This window comes from Triturus cristatus, chromosome 12 (assembly GCF_964204655.1).
Source record: "Triturus cristatus chromosome 12, aTriCri1.1, whole genome shotgun sequence".
NCBI lineage: Eukaryota > Metazoa > Chordata > Amphibia > Caudata > Salamandridae > Triturus > Triturus cristatus.
The window spans coordinates 682,801,444-682,819,443 of record NC_140595.1 but is presented as its reverse complement, the minus strand read 5'-3'; the positions used below and the strand labels follow the sequence as shown (position 1 = coordinate 682,819,443).

The 18,000-nt window shown below is 45.5% G+C and overlaps 1 protein-coding gene across 5 annotated transcripts in view; it reads left to right on the top strand.

The window, feature by feature from the left end:
• The window catches only part of CMIP (c-Maf inducing protein), a 453,793-nt gene that overhangs the window by 32,541 nt on the left and 403,252 nt on the right, over positions 1–18,000 (top strand). The window contains exon 1 of one of the 5 annotated variants that reach the window (XM_085638217.1): positions 1,174–1,192. The exons of the other annotated variants lie outside the window; for them this stretch is intronic. The gene's annotated coding sequence lies outside the window, so the exon portion shown is untranslated. Of the gene's footprint in view, positions 1–1,173; positions 1,193–18,000 lie in introns of those variants that run through there. 5 annotated transcript variants of the gene reach the window in all.

The following is an 18,000-nucleotide window of genomic DNA, read 5'->3' as shown; positions in this document are numbered from 1 at the left end:
TGGCATTTTTCAGCAAATAAATGTCAAGTCTTACCTGCCCACATTTATACAGAGAAAACTTCAGGAGTGCAAATGTAGCCACCACCATCAAATTCCTACATTTCTAAAAGTAGTTACTGTATATATAGCAATGCACAGAGCCACTCTTCAAAATTGACTCCAATGCGAAGTCCTCCAATCGATAAGTATTGTCTAGTTTTCTTTTAATGTCTCTACAATATCTGTACCAAAATTAAACCATTTTTAAAGCAAATTAGTTGAATTCTTTTCACTGGTCATGGGGCGTCTGCGCATGTCCTCTCTGGTATTTTCATACTTGGCACGTCTGCACATAGAGCAGTTTTAATACTTTCTGTGGTACGAGCTACATCTATTTTCAACTGTCTGTTAATTGAGTTGTTGGCATAGTATGACGTGCGCTAGAACCATTGTGAGCTGCAAATACGAAGATGTACCCCAAAATGTACTTTTTACTGTTAAAATGCTTTCCCTCTGCACGTGGCACAGAACTCAGTAGGTGGTGTGGATGGTGGTGTGAATGGATGGGTGATGGGCGGATTTGGTGTGTTGCTGTGTGGCTGCTGTGATGTGTTGTGCAGAGCTGACACCACGGGAAGTTAAGATGGCGAGGCAGCCTCTAACTAACAAGGCCCATACGTGTAGCTCATTCACTTCTGCGTCCTGGCAGTGCTGCAGCTTGGAGCCGGATCCCAACCCAGTACTGGAGTCGCGAGGCTCCCCCGCGGCCCCCTCTTTTGGCGGGATCTGTAAGCGCTCATCACATTCAGATGTCGCTCTTTCATAACTCGCCCCTGACAGCTGCAAAGCCTTTCCCGCGTCTCCTTTGATCTCCCAATCGGAGGCCTCTTGTAAACCCAGGAATGCTCCTGCGTCACTGCCGCGTCACCGGGATTTGCTCTGAGCTCTGGTCGCCGTTTCAGGGAAGACATGGCGGTTATTTCGGGGCCGCGTGCCTCGAGAAAGCGGTTGAAGCGCGTGCTCTGCCGTGCGCCAGACGCCCCGCTCTGCGGTATTTCACCTTTGAGGAAAAGAGGGAATGAGCTTCCTTGATATTGTTAAGTCAGGTGTATGAACCGGGTCAGAGAAGAGGCGGATGGTCCTTTGAGCCAAGCAGACGTCAACGAACAGGAAACATCCCTTAGCCAGCGGCAAGAAAAACGAAATGTGCTAAGTATGTATTCGACATTTTGACGTTTGAGTAACTAACCACATTTCACTACGCCCTCCTGAAATAAGGTAGCGAGGTTGTATTGCCTTTGTTCCCGGCAATAGACTTTCGATTTATCACTAAAAACTGTGCTTTGAATAGTAAGCGTTCTAAGATCAGAACTGGGAAAGGACGCACAAGAAGTAGGGTAAGTACCAACAAAGCTAATATGTATTTACAACATTCTGCTCGGGGCGGCAGCAGCCTTGAGGTGGGTTCCACTCTCCCATGTCCACGACATGAAAAGAGGGGAAGTCAGTGCTTTAAATGGGCAGGTACTGTCCGATACTGAGTGCCTGCGCTTCTATATTTCTATTTAAAGCCCTGGGGGGAAGTTTCCGTGGTGAGGGGGTGGTGGTCGGTAGATTTTACTTTTGGACTTCCCTTCTACCTTCTTCTAGCTCATAGTATAGCGGTCCAATGACACTCGGATTCTGAGTTTGGTGGCACTTGTCAGCCCAGGACTTGGAACCGGTCTCCAATGCTATGAGGTCATATGGTTTCCCTGTGCTACAAGGTCAGGATATTTGGCAATGAAAGAGACTAGTCTGGAGTAATGGGCAACAGAGTTGATGAGTCCCGACCAGCTATTTTCCCAGAACATGGTGCTGTCACTTGATTCTGGGTTCATCCTTGTGTATCCAGAGCCCTGACTGCCAGGCAGGCACATGACATTGAAGACAGCAAGGGCTCATCATTGGGTTTTTAGGTCGAGCCTAGCAAAGCGCACATGCGGTGCTCTAGGAAAACGACCTCTTGGAATCACTCTAGACTTTTCACAAGCTCGTGCATGTGTTTTTTTTGAAGCATTTTTTCTATTGGGCTTTGCGTGCGTCTTTCTAAAAAGACAGCACACAATTGGGCAAAGGCGGGTGCATGTCCCACCTTTCCCAGGAAATGTATCCTCCCAAGGCCTACGGCTTGCGGTTACGAGCAGGGGCGCCATCTGTTCAGGCTCATGTCACCATCTGTTTTTAATTAGCGCGTTAGCCGCGCTGCCGTGCTCACTCGCCCTGCTTCTCTCTCACGCCATTCATTTTTTTGTTCTTAACCAACCCTCCGTTCACATGCCACATGCACACGCACAACCCTGTCAATGCTCTGTTTGCAATGAGAAACTTGTGCATTCGCTGTCATGCTAGGCCCATTGCTGTTGACTTGTGGAAGGAGGAAGGCAGCAGAATCCTGTTTTGACAGTGGCGGCCGAGGCAGAGGTGGCGAGGCCTCTGCTTACACACACGGCTCCTGATTTTCTCTACTGTGCTCGCTTTCTAATTTGGTACTGGCATTGTATAATGCAATCTTAACTTTAAGGCAAGCACCCTATTAATCTTCAGTTTGACCTCACAACTGTAGGTTCGAACCCCAGCGCATCTGCTCAGCCTTTCATCCTACTAGAGGCAGACGGACTAATTAACGTTCATTTGTTTGCCAATAAACACCTGTTACTCGGCACAAAGATGCAGCATACTCCAGCCCTGCCTTCACTTGCACACTGGGATAACTCACTTTCGCCTCCTTTCAATTCGGCTCCTGATTTTCTATACTGTGCTTGCTTTCTGATTTGGTACTGGCATTATATAATAGGAGCCAGCAGTGGCGGCCCGCAGGCTGCCATATGTTTTGGGTCATGTTCATTTCCAGACCATGCCCCTTTCATTAGAAGGCGCGTCCCCTCCACGAGTGTGCACTTTCAATTTCTCTAAAACAAAAAGGAACAGAAACGAAATCAGTTACAGTGACATCTTACTTTTCAGCGGCATCGTCAGCACCGTCTAATGAGCGGGCCTTGGCCAACAAGCCTACCCTGGAAGGCAACAAGCAGCTGCTGCAGTAGTTAAAGCTCCTTAAAGACCACTCCTGTCTTTGGGAGGAAGGGAACGAACCTCCTTGTGGTGTTTCAGTAAATAGCTACATTGTGATGCTTAACCATTTGTTGATCGGATGATCATGCTTCTGGTTAAAAAAAAAAAAAACAGAAGAATGTTAGCAATCAGCATTTTACCCTAACTGTTGTGGAGAAAAACCAAACCTCTACAGCAGATAGGCACAGCGTAACTCTACAAAGTACATCTTTTCGCTCCCCCACCTCAGAAATCTGCAAGCACTTCTCCTTTCATTCCTTTTTATTTTTTGCATTATGTAGCGCGAATGAAGGTATCAAAGCACTTTACATAAGTACTAGTTCCATTACACCCGGTGGGTGATAATGTGCTGCATGGCTAAACACTTACAAGGTCCCAAAGGTGAGACCTATTGCCTATGCCAATGCTTGTTTAGTTAGACTCTACCAGACATAGAGGATTAAAGACAGCTAAGGCTCATCCCAGTGTTTTCAGAGTCTTGATTGTGCCAGGCACATGGTAATAAAGAAGGCAGGGACTCACTCAGCACGATCTAATTTCTGTTTGCTTGCAATTGAGGTAGTTTGGAGTGGCCTGTCCTGCCACTTTTAAATCACATTTCCGCTAGGAATAAAGTCCATGACTAAGTATGACTTTCAGCTGCTAGAGTCCAGCAGTAAGTAACCACAATTGGTTGATGTTATAGACGTGTTATGCTGTGACTTTTTCAGTTTGACCACTAACTGTTTTGGCAGGTTGAACCCCCCCCCCCCCCCCCCAATATAATTGATTTATAACTGGCTACGCCCTTGCATTCTTCCGAGCTAGATGAACTGATTTGAGCAATAACATCAGTAATTAGAGCACCGAACAGTAAATCCCTTTCCTCCCTTTCTCTTTCCTCCCTTTCCTTTCATGCTACTTTTTTCTTGAACTCTCTTGTGTGTATAAAACACAGTAGCTTGTCTATATGGTCATAGGTCTTCTTTACTTTCATCTCTTCTCGACGATGGGCTTGATGACTACTTCTCCAGCGTATGTTAAGGTACCTCAAGGATTTTGCAAAATTCTATGTTTTCAAACACTAGCGGTTGTTACTGTGCTCTCATGGGCTAATGAAAAGGCAGTGAAAAGACAGCACAACCATTAATTCTTCTTGACAAACATTTTGGGTTGTATAATAATAATAATGATGCAATATATGTACATCATATCCAAACACACACTGGAAGAAACTGCTTTGATCACGAAAATCATCTATATAAAAAGGTTTGCACTTACTTTCCAAAAACCAGCCTCCAGCACTCGTGTGTGGGGGTCACTCTAAAGGTGATGATGACCAGTGGTCGCTGCAAGCTAATCTCCATGACTGGGTCCATGAGCAAAGGAGACATGCTATTTCTGCTGCTGTTTTATTACTTCCCACCCCTACACGATTAGGAAGAGAGCTTTGAGACTGTGCCCCACTGATATTAACATTGATGCAGTTTCAACCCATGTGTGATTTCTGGAGACCAGCAGGGTGTACTTAGAGCAGGAACTTTACTGTAGAGCCAGTGCTTAATTTGAGCCGGTGGTTGCCACTGGCACTTATTTTTGGGAACCAGCATTTATTTTTCTGCAACAGATAATTACAGAGAGCAAGAGAGTGACAAATACACAAATCAAAAAGAGGATGAAGAAAAAGAACATAAACATTCCAAAGGGAGAACTCGAGTGAACTAAAGGGGGAAGGAGTGTCTGGTGGTGGATTAAAGAGACTTGAGGTGGTTTAAGACTACTAACCTTGAGATTTAGGGCGCCAACATTTAATTGCACCATCCATGGGTTTCTGAATAGGTTCTTCAGGCACCGGCACTCCATCTTTTACTAATTAAGTACTGAACGGTGCCACTGTCCTGCTACTCTTGAATCATACTTGAATCATACCGCTCTCCATCTGTAGGTATTCTTTCCAATGTCATTCAGTGCCTGCAAGAGCTCTCCAGTGGGTTCTGTTTTGTTCTTTTAACATTCGTGTGGTGGGCCTGTTTGCATGATTGATGGATTTGGCTGAGCTGTCTCAGAGGGGCTGAACATTGGTCTGACAGTCCTGCAGAAATTTGTCTTTTCAATGAGGTTGAGTTACATGTTCAAAGAAAAGGCCAGGTCGAGGGACAGCCCCATAGTTTGTGTGGGGTTGGCACCATGGTAGTGGAAGCGCATTACTTGTGCATTGGAGATTGATTCTTGGGACTGGCTGGCAGTATGAGAGTTGACACAGAGACTGGAATTCACTAGGAATTATTAATTTGCTTTTGAGGGATCTGAGGTGAATTACCATGCTAAAACTGTCAGAAGAACTGTACATTTTATCCCAGGTGACGGTATATGATGGGGTTGCAAAGGTTCATCATGGAATGAGCACCATGCAGTAAGTAGTTGACGGAAGGAGGACGCATTATTTAGAGCCCTGGATATTGAATTAAATCTGAGCAGATGAGACATTTTTCCTGTCTGCAAATAAACTCATTCTTACTTTTTTATAGTCCCTTTTATATACATAGAAATTATGGATTTCTAAAATGAGCACATTCAAAATATAACAGGGAAGAATGGTTAAATAGGAACTTTCACTTCAGAGGTTAAATTAATGAATTCCAAAACCCCAATGGAAGAGACTTGGATATATAATGCCAGGTTACTTTTCCTTCAAGGCCATGTTATCCAGTGTTTTAATTGGCCAGGTTGTGTGCGCTACGGAGTACCTGCACTTCTTTAATTTGAAAGGGAGAGTACTTGCACTTAGCACTGCTGTAAAACATTTAATGGGAGAGTATCAGGACTTGTCAGGAGCAAAGAGCTACTCATAAATAGCGAGTACCTGCACTTCTATATTTCCTTTTAATGCACCGATGTAGACTCAATGAAAGTAGATCCACATTGTCTTGACAATTTTTTACAACTTCATGGTTTTTATGGTACACAGTGGTTAAGCCTCACAACATAGCACCGTTTTCATTACATAGGGGAAATGAGAAGATATCAACTTGTAATTGCGATGTTTTCGAGCCCACAATGTTTGTATATATGTAATTGTATGGTATTTATGTAGTATGAACCTAGCCAAAAGACTGCAGAGCACTGTACATGATCAAAGACCAGCATAAAGTCAACAAGTGATAAGAGAGAGAGCTGGTTTGTGGTTCTTATAATGCACTGTGATGTAGTGTTCTTTAAGGAAGTGAGGCTTCAACTCTGTTTTAAATTGAAGCAGCATTGGGGTGGTACTGATGGAAAGTGAAGTGCTATCCCAGATCCTGAGTGTATAGATTTAAAAGGCTTGCTTCCTTGTTTTTTTCTTTCTTACACTTCTTAGTTTGTCTCGTTATGTAATGGATGTTCGGTCTGCTCTGTGCAGGCTCTTGCTGTATGCATGTTGTTCATAGAGGTGTTTTCTGAGGAGCTGTGGTGGAAGCCATGGTATTATTAGTTGCTGGTAGAATTGGTGGGTTGCTGTTGGAGAATTGGTTTCGGCTCTGGATATCATTGCGAGGATCTTGTTTAGGTGTACAGATTAATTTTGCTAATGATGGGCATTATGCCTCCTTCACACTATCTCGAGGTACCACGTCTGACCCTGGATGAGAGCATCAATCATTGGTATTTAGGTTCACTTATTTGCCATTCGTTAGCATTTTAGAGGAGGGATTTGCTTAGTTCAAGAGCTAAGAGTGTCTTCTAGGCTCAAGGTGATCACTGCCCATCAATTCAGTAAGGTATTACCATTATCGAACAGTGACAATTGCTTTCCAACTGACCATAGACATATAAGAAGGGGACTTTAAACAAGTAAACATCTCTGGGCTGGGCCTCAGATTAATGCTAACAGTGCCCACTTGTGCCCTCACTATGCTGTGTGATATACTCTGTACAGAGTAACATTTGTTAATGCCTTGGTCTCTAAGAGGTGTCTCACAGTGCAGACGGTTGAATGTTGCTTGCCGGTTTACAAAAAGCATGGTGCCCCGAAAGTGGAAGGAGCTCTGAATGGTGGGTTGGGTTTTGAAATTCTCCAACTCATGATTTTGTTTTTGTAACAGATTACTGTTTCACTTAGTGTAAATGTTCTGTACTTAGTAGGCAAACTGAGGGCCTCTCCAAGGGTGGGAGTCGCCGAGATGGACGTCTGATATTGCACCTGTCCCTTACTGATGAAATAACATTTTGTTGGTCTTTTGTTGTGGTGACTGTCTGTAAGTTAGTGTCTTCCTGTGTTCAGGATGCAGACTGATGTCTACTGGTTCTGGATTTCTACTACAAGTGTCTGGCATGCAGCCTTCCAGTAAACCATTTGAGCATGTTCAATGGGTATTGAGTATCGGATATTGGCTGAGTGTGTGTCTTCATGTCCCAGTGCCCCAGTTTTTGCCTCCGGTACCTCCTGGTTGTGAGCTTTCGGTTTCTGATGCACATGCATCTGTGTCTCCTTGACATTAGTACTCAAACTGTTGTTGGTAGGGTTGTACCTGGCAGTCTTCTGCTTCATCCTGTAAGTGTGGTAAGTCTTTTATGTATCAGTTCCTGTTCGTGACTCACTGTCCCTCTTTGTACATCCCTATCTGTGTGTATCGGTGTCTCTCAGACCCATTGTATAAGTCAAATGTCTGTCTGTCTGTGCCAGTACATTGGTGTCTCCCCGATCCAATGCTTGTGTTGTGTCCTTGTCCTAGTGTCAGTATCTTTGAATGACCCCTTCTGACAGCACATGTTATTGTTTATCACTCCCCAAGTGCATATCAATATCTCCCAGGCCCTGTGAATGCCGTTTGCATCCTCCAGACCTGTGCCAAAATGTTTTGTCTTGGGTGTGTTATATTGTGCCAATGTCAGGGGGGGGGGGTTGCATGTGACAGTGGTCCGGGGTTTGTGCGTGTGTGTCATTCCCATAAACATTCTTCACTTCAGGAAGTGCCCGGAGTGCATGGCCATCCAAACCTGCACTCCTGCAATAAGAACTTGGACACCTGAATTTGGATGCGTGAGCTAATGCTTACAGTATAAACCTCGAGCTCGCTTGAAAGTGTCAGACTCTAGTGATAACACGCCATCTCAAGCCAAATCAGACACTGTTCTCTAATGAGATCTGAAGGTCCATTTAGAAAGTAATTGTCCCTAGACTAGTGAAATCTTTGCAAGGCCATGCCTAAGGCAGATCTAGTGGCATACAATTGTCAGTGACTTACTGTGATCTGGGGAAACTCGGTAGCTATGTGAAGACTAGAGATCTCCCAGGTGCATTGATGAGGCACTCATCCAGTGTAGGCCTATTCTTTTAAATCTGGTTCTCCGCCATTTTAGCCCATTATGAAGGTAAAGTCGGAAGTCCCAGAATGTAAAGAATAACGTGGATTTAAGGGCATTATGACCTAAACCCACGTGGGATACTTGAGAGCTCTGGAGTAGACTTTGCATCTTCTCCGAATAAGAGTTGACCATGGAAACTGTAGATTTCAAACCTGGCTTGGGTTTTTGCTGCAGCTACCCAGTGATATCGCTTGTGTTCTCATGATGCATATTCAGGGCCTCTGGAACTATATGATTCTGCTGTTATGGCATTTTCTGTGTCATTATGAATGGCTGCATTTGCCACCTAATCCACCATTTGCCACCTAATCCACCATTTGCCGCATAATTTGTAGATTTAACCCAAAAGTTACGAGCTCAAGCAGACTAAATAAAGATTACTAAAAAAGCCTAGTTGACATTTTGACTTTTCCAATGCATTTTGCTGATGCTGTAGCCACTGTTGCTTTATTCTGTCTACGTCATGATGTGGACACCATTTGTTTTTCTTTACCAGTCTAAAATAGGGGATGACACTTAGATTGGTAATAACAATTATTTCTCACAAAATCTCATTTGAGATGATAAAGCAGCTTGTCAACAAATGACAGCTGCCTGGCCCTCCTAAATATGAAATAAAAAAAAACCTGTAAAATTGAACACCGGGTTGGAGTAGCAACTGGGAAGGCGGTGGGTTGAGGGGTAAGCAATGAGGAGTAGGCAGATAGAGGCGAGGGCCCAAAAGAAGCTAGGCCCTACTAAAAAAAATGGAAAAATATATATATTCAAATGACTGCGAGGTGTGGGGGGGGGGCAACAAAGGCGCAAGTTGGCAGGGCGGTTGAACGGAAAGCAATGAAGGCAGAGGTACTGGGGGAGGTAAGTAACACACAAGATTGAAAGAGAGCAAGAAAACAAATGCACTCTGTTGGGGCGCTCAATGAAAAAGAAAAAGTCGTTTCTTAAGGCGTGCCGTTGAAGGATATGTAAGCTAATCAAAAGATAGTAAAGAATCTATGCTCCAGGGGAGGGACAAACTCAAGAATAGGATGGTAAGCCATTGAGTAAGAAGTAAGCAAACAATAGTGACAATAAAGACAACCAATGGCAAGCAGTGTGCAGGCTCTAAGCCCACTGTACGTTTCTGGTGTGGTCCACAAGAGGTTTTTGCCTACAGGCAACTAAAAGCTGTCTTGTAGGTAAAACCTAAAAAACCCTCAAATGTGTGGTTCTGTGTAACGTCAGTGCTGTTGCAAAGGTTAACTGATGACCTTCTAGTTGCCATATTCGTGTGGTAAACTGTTACTAATGAGGTGCAGCTTTGACCAGACCGTATTAGTAGGTGTTGCAATGGCAACAAAAATGAAATAATACTGCCACAGATTGTGCCACATTTTCCCGCATAAGTTTACTTTTCCTACTGCATAATTTTAAAAACTCTGCTACGATGTTTGGCCCAACATTGCTGCATAATTCCAGTCGCTCTGTATAGACCTGCAGCCCATACCTTAAAACTGCATGCTTAGCCTACATGCGCAACTCCAGGATTTTACAAAAAGAATCCAAAATGCCATATTAATTGTTTGCTGTTGCTGGAGAGTTTCATTGTATCGCTGTACATAGAGGGAACATTTACAGTACTGTTTTATAACCTATAATCAAGTGAATTTGGAAGCAGCGGTGCTCCCACTCCCAGAAGGTGCTGGGTAACTACCAGGTGCCGCTACACATTCCTAGTCGCGAGCTCTTGCTTCTTCCTCTGCTCCGGCTTTCTCCGACTGACATCCTCTCTCCACGTATCCATTTTCACCTCCATGCGCTCTACCAACGAATACGCCAGCAGAATGCGCTCCTGCGTCTTTCCTCCACCTACTTCAGACTTCATTACACCTTTCTTAGAGCAAAGCTATCATGGGTTCCAAAGCAGGAGACCGTTCTCTGTGTCTGCAAGGTACCTTTTTTGATCAGTGTGTTTTCTTTCCTGGATGCCGCAATAGGCCAGGGGGATGAGTCCTCCGGGGCAGCTTCTGCTATCTCTGGCTTTCTCTTAGGTTCCTCTGGCAGCGCCCCTTGCTAGTACTAGCCTGTATTTATGAAGCCAGCAGTAGGAATAGCAAGTATTGGTAAAGTCCATAGATCTCACCTTTGGAAATACTGGATTTGCGGATGCTGTTTAATATCGACAAAAAAGGTGCGATGATGCAGTCATTTTATTCTGTAGTCGTGCATGCATTGTTATGCATGCATGTGCCTTCACAATATGACTGACATAGTATTGAATAGGGGATTTCATTTTTCGGGGATCTTGTAAATTTGGCCAAAAAGCAATATAATATTATCCGCTTCCATACTCCGCATCCTTTCTTGCTTCAATATGCTTCCAGATAGGCCAGGACTGTTTAAAAACCAAGAAAGCTCTAGCGGTGAATGTCTGCAGTGAATGTCTGCAGTGACATAACACAAAACTTAAAGGCCTCACTGAGTCTCCTATATCTCATAGAGAATGAGATTCATTAACCTGGGTCTGAATGGCGCCCTCAAAAGGTTGGGAGGGCACCCTTCGTCACGGGGGCTGCAGAGGCCTGTGTTACAACCCTGGACTTTTGCCACTGTTGCTTCTGTCTTGTAGAAGACGTTGCATACATTCCAACATTTTGAAAAAAATAGGTGGGAGGTTTCAAATAAAAACTGGGAGACTTCATTATCCCCATTGACGTACTTTGAAACAAATGCAATTTCAGGTGTGAGCCAGCTACAATTAATACAGTTTTGGCTTTATAAATCGTGAGTCTCCCACTCTGTTGGCCTGTATAAAGTTGCTGCTGATCGAAGCTACTGGTGTGGCCTTGCGGAGTGGATTCTGCTGCCTGCGTCTCTTTTCGTGTTGGGGGAATTACTTTCTGTGGTTTGCTGCTTTTGGAACCTGACCTGGAACAATCATTTGGTCTGTGGTGGCCTCTCCTGGATTTTTGCTGTTGGGTGGTCTTTAGGGATATAGCTGTGCCGGGATTGTTTTTGGCTGAGTTAATGCATTTGCCGTTGGTTGGGACGGTGCAGCTTTCTGAAATTCTCCGTCTCGTTGGCACTCGGCCTCTCTTGAAGAGAACTCTTGGCCCTTCTAGTTTTGGCATTTAGAGGAAGAGCAGCTTCGTTCTTGGTGTTTAGCCAGCAGTGCACTTTCTGTTCTATCGTTCAGGACCTCCTGCCCCAGACCTTTCTTAGTGATGATACTTGGTCTATTTAGAGTAAATATGTGCCTCGCCTAGAGACCCTGACAGCTACATTTAATCCGTGTAGAAAATCCAACATGGTCTCAGATATAAAGCTCTTAGGTTTCCTTTACATTGCAGACCTTCCTGATGAGGCCCTTATAAGATTTTTTTTTTATCATGGTGTCATTGCAAATAGTTATGGTGGCAGGTTAAAATGCATTCACAAAATATTTTGTCAATATACAATTACATGTTCATTAATTTGACTCCAAACTTAAGAGTTATGTGATTACGAGTTACATTGTTACACAGAGAATTATGATATTCCTGTAGGGAGTTATGTTATAGTTACAAAAATATTTGCGTCACTGCATTGTTTTGGTGCAATTCACCCACATAAGGGCAGTCGATTTACCCTCTCTCCTCATGCTAGTGGCAGTTTGATGGGTCTTTCTGTCTGCTGTAGAGTGCTTGCAGTGCAGTGCATTAGGGTACATTTTACATCGCAAAAGGACACTGAATTAAAGTCTTTATCTCATAGTTGTATTTTATACAGAAAGCAGTCTGCTTTTGTTTTTGCTGCAGCGTGTTTTTAGGTCTTGCCTGGCGTAGCTGCGCGCATGCGCAGTCTCGATGGCGAGATTGTGTTAACAGGTATTTTCTGTAAGGGGCATTAAGCTCCGCCCCTCTTTTCCATTGGCTGGCGTCACCGTTTATGCTAAACGGTGGCCAGCCATTGGAAAAGAGGTGTCGGTGACGTATTTGCTTGGCTTTTCGAGCAGTCCCATTTGGACGGACTCGCTTGCTTTGCGTTGGTCGCAAAAGGTTTCTTATCTTTATGGGGCCAAACACATGGCCCCATAAAGACAAGAAACCTTTTGGCAGGCTAGGCCGGTAGGAAAAGCCAAGCAAATACGTCATGGCGTCTTGGGTGGGGGAGATGCGCGGGGCAGGCGGGGGTTTGCTGGGGCCGGGAGTGCGGCACAAGTGGGGTGGAAGAAGTGGAGGGAAAACTCCCTGCCGCCCAACTGATGGCCAGATCCCCCACGCCCAAGGATCAAGCAAGCGCCCAGGCTCCTCACCTCTTTAGCGGCTGCCAGGAAGTGCGACAGTCCGTTCCCAGGCTCACCCCAGCTCCTGACTTGCAGTCACCTCCTAGGAGGGGGGCCTCGTGTCTGGCCCAGGATCCCTGCAGTGGCAGTCCGGTCCCGGCACACTGGCGCAGACCAGCGTGGGGAGGGGGCGCGTATGATTGGGTCGCGCAACCCTTCTGCCACTGTCTGACTTGCCGTAGGGCCCACTGCCACACCAGGCCGCCAGTCACAGGCCCAGTCCGCCAACCCAGTAGTTTGTGTGGGCTCCCTCTATGGCAAAGCGGCACAGAAACAGTATGGGGAAGCAACATTCCTCTCCTTTTGTCGCCGCCCAATCGGCGGCCGAGCGTTTATCGACTGTCCGGCGCCACACCTCCTCCAGTCAGGTCTGCCCAGGTCGTACGGCAGGTAGGATCTCTCTAGGCGCTCCCAACGCCTCACAATCAGGCGGGTGCTCTGCCGGTGCCAAGGAGGGGAGGCGGCACTGCTAATTCAGCTGGAGCGGCGCCAGCAGTTCTCCAGGATCCTCCTCTCTCCGGGGTGCACTAGGAGGAGTACCATAGTTCAGGGCCTCGGAGCGGCCCGGGAGATCACCAAGGCGGAGCTGCCATCTTTGGATCGCCGTGAGGCCGGAGATGCCGCAATGGCCGCCTGCGGTGTCAGGGTGTCACCCCCACCACTACCAAAGAAGGCTCAGGTCAGGGAGAGGCAGGCATGTAAGGTGGGACCTCCCCGATGGTGATGTGCGGCACAAGAGGGGGGGGGTATCGTTTTGCTTGAGATCAGCACATGTCCTTCTCAGTGACGGTTCAAGGGAACAAGTAGATGAACGGTACGCATGCAGAGTGGCAATCCAGGTGCATAGACACAGCAAGAGGTAAATGAGTGGGTGGGGCATTCACCACAAGCGCAGTACGGTATATCAAAGCAGAGCTATGGCGGAAGGGAAATAAGTTTGTATATATGTCACTCTCCCTAATAATAATAAAATAACATTAAAAGCTGTGGGAACCAGTACCAAATAGGTGTCTACACGGGGCAGGACCCTTGGTGGCAGTGTGACTACAGGGCTACCCCATATGTAGCAGTCCCACAAGATGTTTATCCTCTCCTAAATTGGGATGGAGTGAATTCATTTAGGGAACAACACATTTTAATAAGGAGCAATTATCTGCCCTTACTGCATGTTAGTATAGGGAACTTCTCCCCCTTTTTTCCTATCTTACAGGGGGTACAAGCCCTGATGAATGTCCGTGCACCCTTTATGGGGCATTAGGGACAGAAACATGTTGACAATAGGGTCCTAGGACCACAATACCCCTAGAAACCCTCTTTTCTATTTTTTAACATCCGTGCCAAACCCAAGAATAAAGGGAAACTGGGGTTTGACGCCGATTTTTTTTTTTTTTTTTTTTTTTTTTTTTTTTTTTTTTTTTTTTTTTATCTTTCAACCCCCTGGCCAAAAATCATCTCATTAAGTGCTCCCTGAAATATTGGTTGAGCCCACCCTGACCTGTAGGTGTCGGGGTGACCCGATGATGAAGCATGACACCACTAGGGTGTGTGAGGGAATATAATAACAAAAGGACTTGCTTCCTTCCCCACGCCTAGGTGGTGTTATTCACTTCAAATAGGGCATACCATCATCTGAGTTAGCAGCAGAGTCTTCATTGCTGACTGATCCATCGTGGGAGTACTCATAGTGATTTAGTGGGTGGGGCATTCACCACAAGCGCAGTACGGTATATCAAAGCAGAGCTATGGCGGAAGGGAAATAAAAGTTTGTATATATGTCACTCCCCCTAATAATAATAAAATAACATTAGCAAAAAAAAATCCATTCAGGAAACCCCCCACCCCTCGCAGCTCCCAGCTGACAAACCCAGGCGTGGGAGCGCTCCAAGGCCGCAGCTGCAGAGAGGGCTGGCGCGCCCGTGGTGAAAGTGCCAGACTCCACACTACAAAGTGTGAAGGTGGCCTCCGCCTGTAAAATGCAGTACCCTGAAGGTCATGAGTTGAAACTCTACTCAGCCTTCCGTCCTTACGAGTGGTTTAAATTGGGTTACAGTTTCATTGTGTTATTCATAGTTCCTAAAACAGCTGAAGTGCGGCACGTAGCGCTATGCAAAAAAAAGATTGTCAGTTAACCCATGAGTTGTCTTAGCATTCAAGCCGTGTTCCCGCAGAGCATGCTAATGGCAGTGATTATGCGGTTATCGGTGTGAGGTGGATTTCCAGCCACCTGCCAAGGACGGTTGCGCTTGGCGGTGTGAGGAGTTAAGCGAGTTATCGCTATTTTCGGAACTCCTCTTAATCGTACAAACTGCAGTCGGAGTTGCAATGGGGGCTTTCAGAAAAGCGTGATTTAAATGTTCATTCAACCTGCCTTAGTTATTACGTACGGCTGCAGGGGCGGGCTGAAGTTGATTTATAACCAGGGCACCTGAAATTATGTGGTATGGCTGAGTAAATTATGCGGTAAAAAGGCACATGATGCGGCTTAATGTGTAAGATTTTGTGATACTATTACTTTATTATTTTGTCCTTTACGCACTTCTTAAGACTCGTCTGGGCTTTGGTTGCACCTCATGAGTACCAGTTTAGAACCCAAATGCAGCAATAAGGAACAGAAATGTAACCAGTCCACCTTTGCAAAAGGCTTTCCATTGCGCGCAAAACGTGTCGCTTCGTTGTTATTAACTTTTGAACAATTTGCGCAAGAAACAACATTTTTGTTTGTTGAAATCTACAGATTATGCAGAAAATGATGAGATGTGTGGCAAATGTGTCAGATCTATAATTATGCGGAAAAGAGCAGTGGCCGCACAATCACATAATTCCAGTGGCCCTGCTTATAACAGTGTGTTATGCTCTTGAGTGATTTTGCGGTTTTCCTACTGGAGACATTACTGTCTGTGGTTCAAGAAAGCCCCCATCCGTTGAGCCAAAAGCGCAAATGCGCACATCGATGACGTCTCATTTTTATTGTGCGCTGGTATTAGAGCGTGCCGTTTGCTAGCTGACATCAACCTCAGTAATAACTTCTGAGGTGAATCTGTTCCATGCACTTGTTTATGAGAGGGAATAGGTGTGGACAAGTTATTAGAGATACATTTCCTTATTAAACAAGCATTTGCAATGCAATAGGTCTCGCATTTACGCGAGTTTAGGCTATTGGCATTGTAAATGACGATGCCTTTTATTTATATTTTAAAAACGAAAACACAAATAAAAGGCATTGTTATTTGCAATGTGAATAGCTCAAACTTGCGTAAATGCGAGACCTATTACATTGTAAATGCTTGTTTAATGTATTAGTCGGGGATCCAAATGCAACCTAGAACCATCACTTTTTACCATGCTTATCGCCTTCTGAGCTGGCAGTCTTCCTTTGTTCATTCGATCATTCTAGGTGCGAAGCACCCAGTACATAAATGTGCATATTTTAAGGCAGCTTGAGAGTTGAAGCCGTGGCGTGTGGCTGGCAAGAGTGCGAACCCTGGCAGGCCGCTGAGGTGCAGCCCGGATTCCTCCTGCGCTCCCTGTGCTGCTGCTGCCAGGCTCCAATAAACCAGGTCCAGGCGAAGGTTTCAATTCCACCGGCGAAATCAGAGGAATTTTGGTAATTCCATGCTACTCATGTAATGCAGATTTACAGATTAATTACAATTATGCCTCTCTACCGACTGAATTAAATTATGCAGTGGTTTCCAAAGTTTAGAAACAGCTGCATATATCACTTGCCAGTGCACAGGTATTAAATGTAAGGGCACAAGTTGATATGCAGTGGTTTCTAAACTTTGGAAACCACTGCGTACCAGCCACTCGATGGCCTTACATACCCTGCAGTGATTACAAGTTAATCACTACAGAGTATCACGGCCATGGAGTAGTATTTGGCTGCGCTATTTTTATAGCGCAAAATTCACCTTTGCATCCATTTTTGGATGTGAGGGTGCATTTCGCACTATGAAAATAGCACTGCCAAATGCCTACTCTGCCCTATCGCGTTATTCCACAAATTCTGGTGGAATTTTAATGTAGTTATGCGTGAATATGCAGAATAAAACTCCGCCAATTACGCCCATCCTTACAATGAATCTTCTCCGTTGCAAACTCTGTTCTACTTCAGGCTGCCATAAAACACACTGAGATGTGGGCAGGAGCCTAACACAGGCCCCCTGTGGTGCAGGGGGTTCCTCAATCCTTCAGGGGACTCCCAAGCCTTTAGGGGACCTCATTCAGCCCAAGTCCAATAAATATATATGAGACATGGGAGACACGGGGGCCCTCTTCACGTTCTGGAAGTGGGGGCCCCGCCATTTCGCGTTACGACCCTGGATGTGGGAAAGGAGAGCGGCCAGAGTTGGGCCCTGCCTCCAGTCACCCTTGGTTTCCTGTTTTCTTTTTTTTCTAATCGCCTGCTCTGCTCCTAACAATGCACTGCTCCGTTCTTGTTCCAGGGCCTGTCGAGATAAATTTCCAGAGCATACAATAGGCCAGTGACACGGTGTTGGCACAGCTGAATCAGCCCGGCCCTTGGCACCACATTCGTCCGCTCCTATCATTTCCTTACCAAACAAACCGCTCTCCAACTCGTGGTGTTCCCGGCTCCAGGCACGTCTAAGGATGTCAGGCCGCGAAAACACATCATTCCAGGAGCCAGTGGAAATACACGCCAAGCGCCCTTCAGGCCTCTCTGGCGCGTGCCTGCTCTCCAGGGGATGGTGCAGGGTACCTGGCTGCCAGTTTCATCGGTTAGATGCCTAGGGGGGCTGTCGTGTCACAACTCGATGTATTTTTCTGTCACGGCCATGCAGTTTATGCAGGTGGTTGTCACTGGCGCCCATTTTTAGGGCCGGGGTTTATTTTTGAGCATCAGACTTTGACCCAGTGTGCATTTGGGAAGGCAGAACCTAAGGTAGAAGGAGGAAGCAAACGATAGGAAAATCGTGACCAAGGGAAAATCCGAGAAGAAAAAAGAGCTTGTAAAAGTTAAGATGACCATGCATCCTATATTCTCTGGGACAGCCCTGGTTTTTCACAATCTGTCCTGGCTAATTTCACAAATTCAGCACATGTGCCAGTTTTCAGATAGGGTCAACTGAACACAGAGGGAGGCATGTTTTAATGTATTCGAGTTTTTTTTTAATGTCCACAGCTTAAATTGTGTGGAAATGTTGCATTTAATTCTTTTTTGTGACTCATAGTCAGTATTTTTTTTAGTCGTGGTAAGCGCTGTCAATAAAGGTATTCTGTGTCCTTCTGGCGATGTAAAATTGTAGTCTTGCATTATC